The following is a 12,583-nucleotide window of genomic DNA, read 5'->3' as shown; positions in this document are numbered from 1 at the left end:
GTATAGGTAATAAATACTTAGTACTTCCATATTGTGTGTTTAATAATCATTTTCTCTCAATTTCACGTTAATTAGGCAAGCTTTGAAAAGTGTTGTTTTTCACCTTCTCGCTAAGCTAATCCGCTGGCTTAGCGAGCGTTCGCTAAGCGCAACACTCATTGGCTAAGCGCAAGGAAGAATCTGGAAAAAGATGAGTTGTACAGGTTCGCTAAGCGCACCGCTTCATCTCACTAAGCGCACCGCTTCATTCCATCCGCTAAGCGAGAAAGGCACGCGCTAAGCCGAAATTCACTAATGTGCGTTAAACGGTCCAGAATTGCGCTAAGCACACGAGCACAAACAATGCCACCTATTTAAGCCTGAAATCAGATTTTCTGAAGGGAGTTTGGGCTGGGATTCAGAGCTTTGCATGTCTAGAGATTCTAGAGAGAAAAAGGTCCAAGTTCCAGAGAGTTTTGAGAGATTTTGCTGTGTGAAGATCTGCAAAGACTAGAGCTTGAAGCAAGAGCCGTTCTGAGAGCTTGAGATGAGTTTGTGAGTGATTGTGAGATCCTCCTCACCACTTGTATTTTTGCAATCTTTCATCTTTTTCTTCTCTTTGTTGTAAAGAAGGCTTCCTGGTTATGGAAAGTTAAATCCTCTGTTGGATCTTCCCTGTAGTTACCTGATGTAAATATATTTCTATCTATTTAATGATGTTTTGTGTGTTCTCTGTGCTATCTGCTTTTCACTCCAGTATGCCTTTACCTTGATCACGTAGATGCATGCTTTTTTAGGGTCATTCAACAGTGGAAACTGGTTTGATTCTAAAGTCCTTGATAGTATAGGGCTAAGTTGTCGTATTATCACAAGGAATCAGGGTGCGATAATTTAGTTGTGTATGTGTGTCTTAATGCGATCCTAGTTGAGTTTAGTCCAACAAGAGGAATCTGCGGACGATGCTTGATCAGGATTAGGCTAAACTATAATAAAGAATCGGGGTTTAGTATCTCGGGAGACACCATAGGAACACATGAGCATTGTTAGATAGAGAACAGTCAACAACCTCTGTCCCCTACAACTTACGATAACCACCCGATAGTCGAACCTATGACGATTCTAGACTGATAATGGGACAAAACAACTATTATCTCGACCAAGTTGGCACTGGTTCAATGGTTTGGACTTCCGCTTGAGGACATCACTTAGGAACATTGGAAAGAACTACATGATTGTTACAACCTTCAGGACAAGGTTGTTTTCCCAAAGGGGGTTATTGATAGCAACTCAGCTACTACCAGGCCCAAAAGAACCTGCACAAGGCCCAATTACCTTAGTGACTTCGTGTAAATGCAGGTGAAGAAGAAGACAAGGCCGTTAGATAATTTCTCACCGAAAATATCATCTATTTAGATGTGTTCTTTTTACAAATATAAATTCTTCATTCTTTCTATTTCCACTGTTTCTTTCTCTCTTGTTTTTTTTTTAAAAAAAAATTGTACATTGCGTAATGTAGAAAATAGCATCTCTTTAGATTTGTTCTTTTTACAAATATAAATTCCTCATTCTTTCTATTTTTACTGTTTCTTTCTTTCTTTCTTTCTTTTTTAAAAAAAAATGTACATTGCGTGTCATGCAGGAAATTACCATTATTGCAACTTGCTCCAATACATTCGCATCAATGGGTTAATTCGAGCTCACCTTTTGTCATTCCTGTTGCATCAGGAAAGGGTGATTAATGTGATATCTTTTCTCCAATTTGACATGAAATAGGGAGTGCATGTGGCTGATGTTTGTTGGTAGAGGAGAGAGAGGAAGGACAAACAGAGGAAGAACTGGAAGTGTGATTCCTTCGAAGAAAGGAAAATTCAAATATTTATTTCTTTTATGTTTGCATCTCAGATGATTACATATTAATTTCTTTTATATGTTTAATTAAATTTGGAGAGTTATTTGAATTCTCAAGTTTATCAATACATGTTGTATCAAGGTGCTTTTCATTTCTTCCTCACTTTTTAATAATTATACTAATCAAATTTTGAGGAACATAAGTGAATTTGGTTGATTTAGCTTTAAGGGTCTGATGCTGCTGCATGAGACTTAGAATCCGTCCAACGGTTTGTGAAGTTAAATTTTAAGATGGTGTGCTTGGATGATCAATGTTAAGAGCCATAGGTGTTTGAGAGAACAAACATGAAGAGCCAATCAATCAAGTGCATATTTCCTTTCCCTGTAGACATGATGAATGCTATATGTTTAATATATTGTAATAGTTTCATTGACATGTATATTAATTTTCATCTATTAATTTATTTTTTACTTAATACATGGTATGTGTATTTCTTAATTTGTTATTTTTTTCTCAATTTAATAATATATTTATTTTTCTCAATACCTGTATTTTAAAAAATATTAAATTAAAATTAATATAAATGTTATAAAATATTATGATATATCAAATTTAGGGCAATAAAAATGTTTGCATTTGCATGTAGAGAGAACGAGGGATAAAAAACATAAAATTGAAGGAAGAAAAAGATAATACAGTTTTTGTTTTGAACAGAAGAGATAGATTGTGGTTACTATGTAGAAAATGGGATAAAAATTGAGTGCAATTACTCATCATTTGGTGGTCCCGTGCAATTCCACTCCAGCAGGTGAAGGGTAAAATTTAAAAATAATATTTTAGTGTAATAGAAATGTAGATATTATGAAATTAATGTATCAAATTTAGCATATTAAAAATATGATAGTGCATCGGAAATACGGACACACAAGCAATACGGACACACAAGCCTGCGACAACGCATGTGTTTCCATTAGTACGTATTAATAATATTAATTAAATATTACCTTAATATTTGTATTTAATTCATAATAGTAAACACTATCATTATATTTTAATTAAATTCGAAAAAATTAAAAATGTAACACACTTTTATTCCTAAGACATATAGTTATTTTCATCCCATAATAATATTGCTTACTTTTTTCATTTATATCTCTTATAATACTAATGATAAACAATAAAAATTATAAAAAAAAGTTAATGAAAATAAGGTTCATTTTATAAAATTATTTTTTTTCATCGATTTATCATATTTTTTTGTGTGTGTAAAAAAATTAGGACAAATTTTTTATGAGATATTGGAAGTAAAAGCACACTTGTTGCAGAATTTAAATACTAATTTTTCAATTTTTCTTTCTAAGTTAAAGAACATTACATATCGTATTTTTATAAAATTTATAAAAAAAACTCAATAAATAACATAATCCAAAATTAAATAATTATTAGCACTCTAAATACCATAATAAAATCATGCCAAATCAAATATAAAAAAAAAACTAATTATAACTGAAACATAGACAAAGACTAAAAACCCATGCTTTAATGTTACACATTTACTTTTTGCATTTTACCACATGTTTTTTTGCGGTTTTTATTTTTATTATTTGGACAAAATTACCTTTTAATGAGTCTCAACAACACTCTCTTTCCCCAAATGTTGTTTTGGAATGAATATTTCGTAATACACATGCAATCCAAAATAGATATTCTAAAACACATTTCGAAATGACTATTATGAAACACATATCCCAAAAAAAAAATCAAAACACTTTTCTGAAATTGATATTATGAAATATCCATTTCATAATATATTGTAAATCTAGAATGTGTTTCAGAATACTTATTCCTGAAGTCAAAAAAATCAAATATCATGTACTACGAAATTAATATTCCATTTTTGAGATTTTTAGGGTGTGTTTGGTTTACATTTTCATTTTTTGTTTTTATTTTCTGAAAATTGTTTTCATTTTCAAAAGATTAGAATTCTGAAAGCATGTTTGGTTTGACTTCTTATTTTCTGTTTTCATGAAATAAAAATATTGAAAATGTATGATATATTGACTTCTTGTTTTTTTTTTGTATTTTTAGATTTACTTAAAATTACATTCATTGCCACTACAATTTCATTTTACCCGAGATGAGGTTTCTGTTCTCAACTGAAAACACGAGAATTTATTATTTTCATTTTCTAATTGTTTCCTGTTTTCATTTTCACTGAAAATATTTTTAGAAATCCAACCAAACATATTTTCATCACTGTTTTCTGTTTTCAATGAAAATGAAAACATAAAACAACCAAACCAAACACCCCCTTACAAATCTATCATGAAATATTTATTTCCTTATACACTTATAAATTTAAAATATTTACAAAATATCTATTCCAAAAGTCAAAATCAAAAGTCCTAAATTGAATTATGAAATATCCATTACAAAATATTCACTATACGTAGCATATTTCTAGATTTTCAAGTTTATTATGAAATATCCATTCTTTAATACATGATATTTGGTTTCTATATTATGTGTTAGAATATAGATTTCTGGATTCCTATAGTACAGCTCTCCTAATTTACACAAAAGAAAGATAGGAAGAGGAAAATGTTAGGTTTCTAAGTAACCTAAGGCGACTCTCCTTAAAACTTGAGGTCCTTTTACAACACATTTATAAAAAGCTCTTTTTATTTATTTTTCAAAGCCTAAAAGCATATATACCCCCGAACTATTTATTTAATAAGAAAACAATTTTCAGGATATTACTGAATAGCTAGCCAACAATTTTATTATGTGAATGATTAATATTAAGTTTTCTAACACATTTTTTTATCATTTTTATTACTGTTTTTTTTTTTAAATATCTCAATGATACATTTTTTATTTTTTTTCACCTCTATTTTTATACACTTGATTTTCTTAATCGCCTATCTTTTTAAGTATATCCTCTTTTATATTTATCTCTAAATTAAATTTTAATGATCTATAATATTATATATTAAGAAATAGGATAAGTGTATTTGGTCCCCACTTTTGTTTAGACTTTTTAGTTTTACCATTCAACTATTGCATACCTCTTCATTATTCTATGTCAATATCTAACGTGAGTTACATTATTAAGAAAATCATATCCAATTATATATACAACTAAATCTAATTTCAAAGAATAATATTGGTGTTTTTCTTTCCATTATTTTTTTAATAAAATATCAATAATTATACATAATATATTAAATTATTTATTATATTTCTAAAATATAAATTACTAGTATATATTAAAAAATATTTATTTATTAAAAAATATTTAATTATGCATCATCACGACAAGCATAGAGAACCCGTCAATGTCTCAATTGTGTTTGCGGATTATATTGGTAAGGTTATTGAAGAGTTTATAACTTTTTTTTAACTACCTTATAATTTCATTTGACCATAAGCTTGTTTGACATCCAAACTTATCTTGTTAGTTTATTTTGATCAAAATAAGGATGAATTTGTTTAAACTTAAAAAAATAACTTTAAAATAAATATTTTTTACATAAGTGTTTTTTTAAAACATAGATAAGATTTTTTTCAACAAATAAGTGTAAACAAATTAATCCTAATTTTGTTTGGTACTCAAGTTTATTTTAGTAACTTATTTTCCATAAGTTACTTGAAGTAGCTTATGACACACAAATTAGATTATAAGCTACTAGTTTTTTTCTTCTTCTCAATTTTATTCTTATTATTTTATTTGAAATTTTATTTTATCCTTTTATTCAATTTAAAAATCCTCTTATCTTTTATGTTCATTATGGGGAAAACCCTTGTATCAAATTTTTCATAGTCATGTAAGTGAGAGACATACACATCTAAGTTCTTATTTTACAAATAAAAAATGAATGTTTAAGAAAAATTATAAAGATAAAACACTTTTTCATTTTTTGTTTTACAATAATATTATTAATAAAACTTAAATTTTATTTTACCCTTTTATCCAATTTAAAAATCCTCTTATCTTTTATGTTCATTATATAAAAAACCCTTATTATCAAATCTTTCGTAATCATACAAATGAGAGGCATACACATCTAAGTTTTTGTTTTACAAATTAAAAAAATGAATGTTTAAGAAAAATTATAAAGATAAAACACTTTTTTATTTTTTTTACAATAATATTATTAATAAAGTACTTAAATATTAAAAATGATTTTAAACAATATAATTCTAATATATTTTATTTTATTTAATTTTACTTTTCCAAAAAAATGAAAATTTTAATTTTATCATTATTTATAATATAAAATTTAAATAATCATTATCCTACTTTTAAAATGATAAATTATTAAAAATAAAATTTAAATATTAAAATTATTAAATATGTCATTTACCTCATTTAACATTTATGAGTTAACTTATCTAATTATGTCATCTTCAAATTAAATTAGTTAGCTCGAAGTCTATGCATTCTTAGTCCCGACGAGCTCCACCTGGTTACCACTACATTCCTTTTCTTTTGCAGTATTGATCATTTGAGGTCACTGCTCAAAGGAATAAAGAAAAAGAGCTTGCAACTCCTTCTGCTCATCCTCCATTTGTGGAAGATACCCAAGTGAGAGACTATAACAGTCAAAAGGCCTTCCACTAAAATCAAAATAGTCATAGAGCTCGTGAATTTTGTTCTTACACGTATTGTATCTGCCGTTATCAAAGAAGAAGCATGTCTACTACGATATTAGGATTAGGATGAAAAACCTTGTGTGAAGGAAAGGCTGTCAAAGTCGTTGACCATTAATCCAGTTGAAGGACAAATGGACTGTGAATCAACTGAATCGAGTTGCTTGCAGGATAAGGATTCAGTAGTTGAGACATCTATATCTATATCGATCATTCTGAGAAAGAGAGGAAAGAATGCAAGGAAGCGCTAACCTACAACTACTATTCTTATTTGCAGGTTTGAATGAGGTAGCCTTATCTGCTTTCTGAGGTGTGAAAAGCCCTTCTACCCTAGTTCTGGTGAAGGAGAAGTTGCTCTTAGTCAGAGTAGGCTCCTACCCATCCATTATTATGGCAATCCAGTCAAGGTTGAGCATTATCTTAAAGTGGGGCAATGTTTAAGGAGATCAGTAATCTTGATAATGCCATGGTGACTAATGTTGTTTTTTTTAAGAGATAAGAGTAACAGTGTGGGATTATGATGGTGATAGAAGCCCGAGACAAGATGGATTCAATTTTACTTTCATAAAATCTTGTTGGCATGTGATCAAAGATGTCATCTGAGCTATCTCTGAATTTCATTCTCAAGGTTCCATTCCTAGGGGGTGGAAACACATCATTTCTAGCTCTAATTCCCAAAAAGAGGAGAGCCCACAAGTATTAGGTGAATACAGACCCATATAGCTTATTGGGTGCCTTTATAAAATTATTGTTGAACTTCTGGCAAAGAGATTGAGACGTGTTATAAGGGTGTTGGTGGATGAAAGACAATTCGCGTTTCTTGATAGGAACATGTTAGATGGAGTGGTCATTGCCAATGTCATTGAAAAAATTTTAAGTTTTTCATCTTTCAACTCATAGCTTATCAGTTTTCAATTAATTTATCAGTTAATTTACCAAATATAACCTATAAAGACATTAGGATAGAAGAGCGCTCATTTTTTATGTGGACTTACTCCTTAAATGTTTTGATTTATATATTTAAAATATTTATTTATTAAAAAATTTAATTATATAAAAAAATATTTATTTCTAATGTCAAAAGGAATAAATTATCTACAATGATGATCTTACCACTCTATGAAATCTTAACTATTTAATAAATTATTAAAAATGATATATTAAAAAATTTAATTATGAAGATACTTGATCATAAAGAAAAAAGTTTAAAAGAAATAGTGGGATCATGATACTTGATCATATCGAGTTTTTATTTTTAATGGAGAGTATATCTTTTCATTCACATGTTAATATATTAGTTTATTAAAAAATAGAAAATCATAATGAGGCTTTGTTACTATACTATTTTTTTGACGCAGCCTGTTACTATATTATTAAAAAATGTGTTGTTAGTAATATTTTTATTTAATAATTATTGAAATTTTTTCGTGAAAGAGGAAAATGGATTGAATGAATCTTCTCAATTTTTTTCCAATATTTTTATTCGACCGTTTTTATATTGTTTTAAAGAACGACGATTTTGGGGATCCAATAACTCAATCATGTGAGAACGGGGGGGTCGACCCAATGGATCCTGAAAAAAGATTTGGAAGGTGTGAAAGACACTTGTAATGAGGTGAGGTGTGATTGTGATTTGTGGATGTCACGAAAACGAGTGACTCGGCACCACGACGTGACTGAGTGAGTGAGTTGCTCCCTCTCACTGATGCCTCGTTTGCTTAGCAGTTGAACCATTATTGCGCACGCAGCACAACACTCTTCTCTTGGTGGGCCCACCGAAAAACAAACATAAATATATATTTTTTATTGGTTTAAATGTGAACTTAGTTATCCAATTTGGTGTTTTTTAATTTTAGTATTGTAATTTTTTGTTATTATTAATTCATGTAAATTTAATTCAAAGGTAGAAGTAATGGGTAAGATTTCCTACATTCATAGAAAATTTGTATTTCATTTTTATCGTATATAAAATTTCTTTAAATCATTAATAATTATGTATCACAAATAAAATTAATTTTTGATTCATTTAATTGATAAATATTATGACAAAAAAATTATGTAAATTTATATTTTTATGTTGGTTCTTCTATGTTTTTCATTTTTTTTTTAATTTTAGTTTTTGTAAGCTCATGTTTTAGGGGTCAAAATTAGAAAAATATAATTGTACAAATAATAAAAATGAATGAATAAATATACATACATAAATCAAAATTCTAAAAAATACAAACTTCCAAAAATTAAAAAATGAAAAAAAATTATAGAATTAAATTTAAAAAAGCCGTCAACTCAAAAAGAATAAATTCATATCCTAGCTTTTTTTGTTTATTGAAAATTGTTGACAATTATGTGTGGTATTTTTCATCAAAAAGGTTTTTCAATTGGTGATTCTGATTTTGTCCATGAGATGTCCACATGGCAGTGCGCTTGTTCCATTTGCATGCGATTTTCGGTTTGTTTTTTTTACCTGAAGCATCTTTTTTCCTGGTTTTTGGGTTCTCTTTTCCCCTGTTTTCTTCGTCTTCTCCACTAAGCATCCTTTGCTTGCAAGCTTTTAGTTTTCACATTACATTATCTGAGTTTCTCCTTTTGACTATTTTGTCATTTTCGTCTTGTAGCTTAATGCCTAAAATAGCTTTGTCTAATGGACAAAGTTTTGCCTTTTAAGTCTTTGTGATATTGTTTATTAATTAACTATTTAGTTATCCACGGGTCACTCCGATATATATATATATATATATATATATATATATATATATATATATATATATATATATATATATATATATATATTCATTAAATTAAATCAATGTCCTATGATACTGATTTAATTTAATGACAATAAGTTAGATTTAATTTTTAACAATATCTTACAATTCTTTTAGTTATGCATAAATAATAGTGTATTACATGTTATCATAATAAAAAAGAGTTATGTTGTATACTCGTTTAACTTACTTTGCAACCTCAAACATGATTCTTTTCCGTTCAGGAGTCAGGGAGTAAGCATGCAGAAGCAGTGCTTCCAATCAATTGAACGGATGGTTTGATTAATTAACTTAAGCTTGTCAAATTTCGAAAATCATTTGTTGCATCAGAAAATCAGAAAATTAACTTAAGAAAACTAATTAAAAACTCAAAACTGAAAAGAAAATATTATTATTGCAATGTAAAAATTAATATACTTTCCTTACAGCAATATGAACATATATTTTTCTTTAATCTTTCTCTGTCTAAAAAACGTATCTCACGATTAACCAATCAACTTTAATTATCTATAATCCTAAGAACTGGCAAATTCCCAAAATAAAAAAAATTAAAAATTAAAACTACCTGAGCCTAAAAATTCCATGAAAAACAAAGCATAATATAAACATGAATAGAGAAAAAAAAGGACTCACAATTGGAGAGCTTCCAGAAACTTGTCGTGCTCCTGCTCGGTCCAGCTCTCCATGGAGTTCCTTTCCTTACAACAATATATTAATTAACCATGGAAAAATCAATATACTTTCCTTACAGCAATATGAGTATATATTTTTCTTGAATCTCTCTCTAAAAAACGTAACTCACGATTAACCAATCAACTTTAATCATCTAGAATGCTCAAGAACTGTCAAATTCCCAAAATAAAAAAAATTAAAAATTAAAATTGCCGGAGCCTAACAATTCCATGAAAAACAAAGCATAATATAAAACTTAACTTTAAAAGAAAAATATCCAAAAAAGAAAACACGAAACTAAAACTCTAGATTAATTTTAAAAAGTTTTTGTGCAACTTTTTTAAAAAATGGGTTAACTCATTCGAAAATGAAGCCTCAATTTCGAGTTAAATGTCCTATTTCTTTTGGCAGCTCCTGAATTAAACTTTTTTCCAAGTTGATAATTTTTAAATTTGTGAGTTTAGCAATCATACTTGGATAAAACTTAAGAGTTATGTTTGGATGAGGAAATTTTAAATTCTGATAAATTTTAAATTTTAAGAATTTTAACTATTTCAATTGAAATTCTTTTATTTTCAAAATTTTATGTTTGGATAAAAAAAATTAAAATTGTGAGGGTGAAAGAAAATGAATGCAAAGGGCATTAATATTTTTGTTAAATGAATATGTAATACATTTTAATATTTTTATTTAAATTTAAGTCTTTTACATTAATTTTTTTAATTTACAAAAAAAAATAATAATCTTTAACAATAGTAAAAAAAATATAGAAAATATTAAATATAGAAACTACATTAAATAAAATAATATAAAAATATAAAAAATAATAAATAAAACCATATGAAAAACTGTAGAAAATATTAAATGTAATAAATAAGATAATATACAAAAGTATAGAAAATATTAAATAAAACCATATAAAAAATATAGAAAATATTAAATAAAAACCAAAAAAATCAAAATACCTTAATTCTTTAAATAATTAAAATAAAAATTATTTAAGATTAAAACAAATCATAATTGAAGTCATAAACTAATTTACGACTTCAATATAAAAAACAGAAAAAAATAATTTACTTTACAACTTTGAGGCATAAAAAGAAAAAAAAGTCTTACAACTTTAGAGTCATATTAAAAAAAATTGAAGTCGTGAAATTTTTTATAACTTCAATGTAAAAAAAAAATAGAAATAGGAACAGATGTTATGACTTTTAATTTAAAAGTTATAACATCTATTAAAACTTAATCCCAAACAAGTATTAATTTAAAATCTATCCCAAATAATAAATTTTTAAAAAAATTACTACATATCGATATTTTGGCCCAAATTTCATTATACATATAAACCACTTGACCAAATTCTTAGATTTATACACATGTTAATTTATACTTATTAATATAGTTTTTGGTACCTGAAAATAAGATAATAAGATAAAATAATAATAATAATTATTATTATTATATGTAGTAAATATATTAACTACATTTAGTCATAATACATTTAATTATATATATATATATATATATATATATATATATATATATATATATATATATATAGACATTATCCTTATTATTAGTGATATATAATCGTATAATTTGTACTACTTTTTCTTTTGTCATGAGAGATCTCATGTGTTCTCCAACTCACTCATCAAATACTAATTTTACTCATCATAAGTAATTGTCCTAACTCAAGTAAATTTTATACATGAAGGTAATTTTACATAAGTTGTCTTGCTAAATTTCATAGTTTGTACTATGATTCTATGATATATACTATTAATATCCTTCTACAAAAATATAAATTAAAAAACATAAGTCATTATTCTATTTATAATTATTATTAATATCAATATACTAATTTATACCATCGTATAAGTTACTAAATAAAAAACTTATTATTTATATTCATATACAAATTTATAATTTTTTATTATGATATAAGTTAAGAAAATATAAGTTATTATATTAATGTGCTATTTCATATTTATTAACTTAATACTAAATATATGCAGTAAATTTATTATTATATACATTACCATAATATATTTTCTACATCCATTTAATAATAAATTTACTACATATATTTTGCACTAAATAATAGTATATTAATAACACATATTTAGTAATATATATACTTTATACTTATTATATATATATATATATATATATATATATATATATATATATTTAAAATATTATTCCCTTTAAAATTATTATTTATATTCGTATATAATTTACAATTAATTATTATATATATAATTTTCACTGCAATGTAAGTTAATAAATATAAATTATTATTATTATTTTTATTATTATTATTATTATTATTATATCAGCATACTAATTTATTTTTCATATTATATTAACATACTAATTTATATTTATTAATTTATATATTTTTTGAAGTAAATTGATTACTATTTAATATTTATTAATTATTTACAAATATATGTTGTAAATATATTAATTGTATTATTAAATGGGTGTGGTAAATATATTATTACAAATATATGTAGTCTTTTTAAAATACGAATTTGTATTATATTTTAGTTTAATCAACAAATCTATCAAAGTTTTAATTCGTTTCAAATTTGGTGTCTTGACGACTAGATTTTAAAGACTTTACCTTCGCATTAGATAACAAAAAATGAAAACTAAT

This window comes from Glycine soja, chromosome 1 (genome assembly GCF_004193775.1).
Source record: "Glycine soja cultivar W05 chromosome 1, ASM419377v2, whole genome shotgun sequence".
NCBI lineage: Eukaryota > Viridiplantae > Streptophyta > Magnoliopsida > Fabales > Fabaceae > Glycine > Glycine soja.
Note: the sequence above shows the minus strand (reverse complement) of the source record.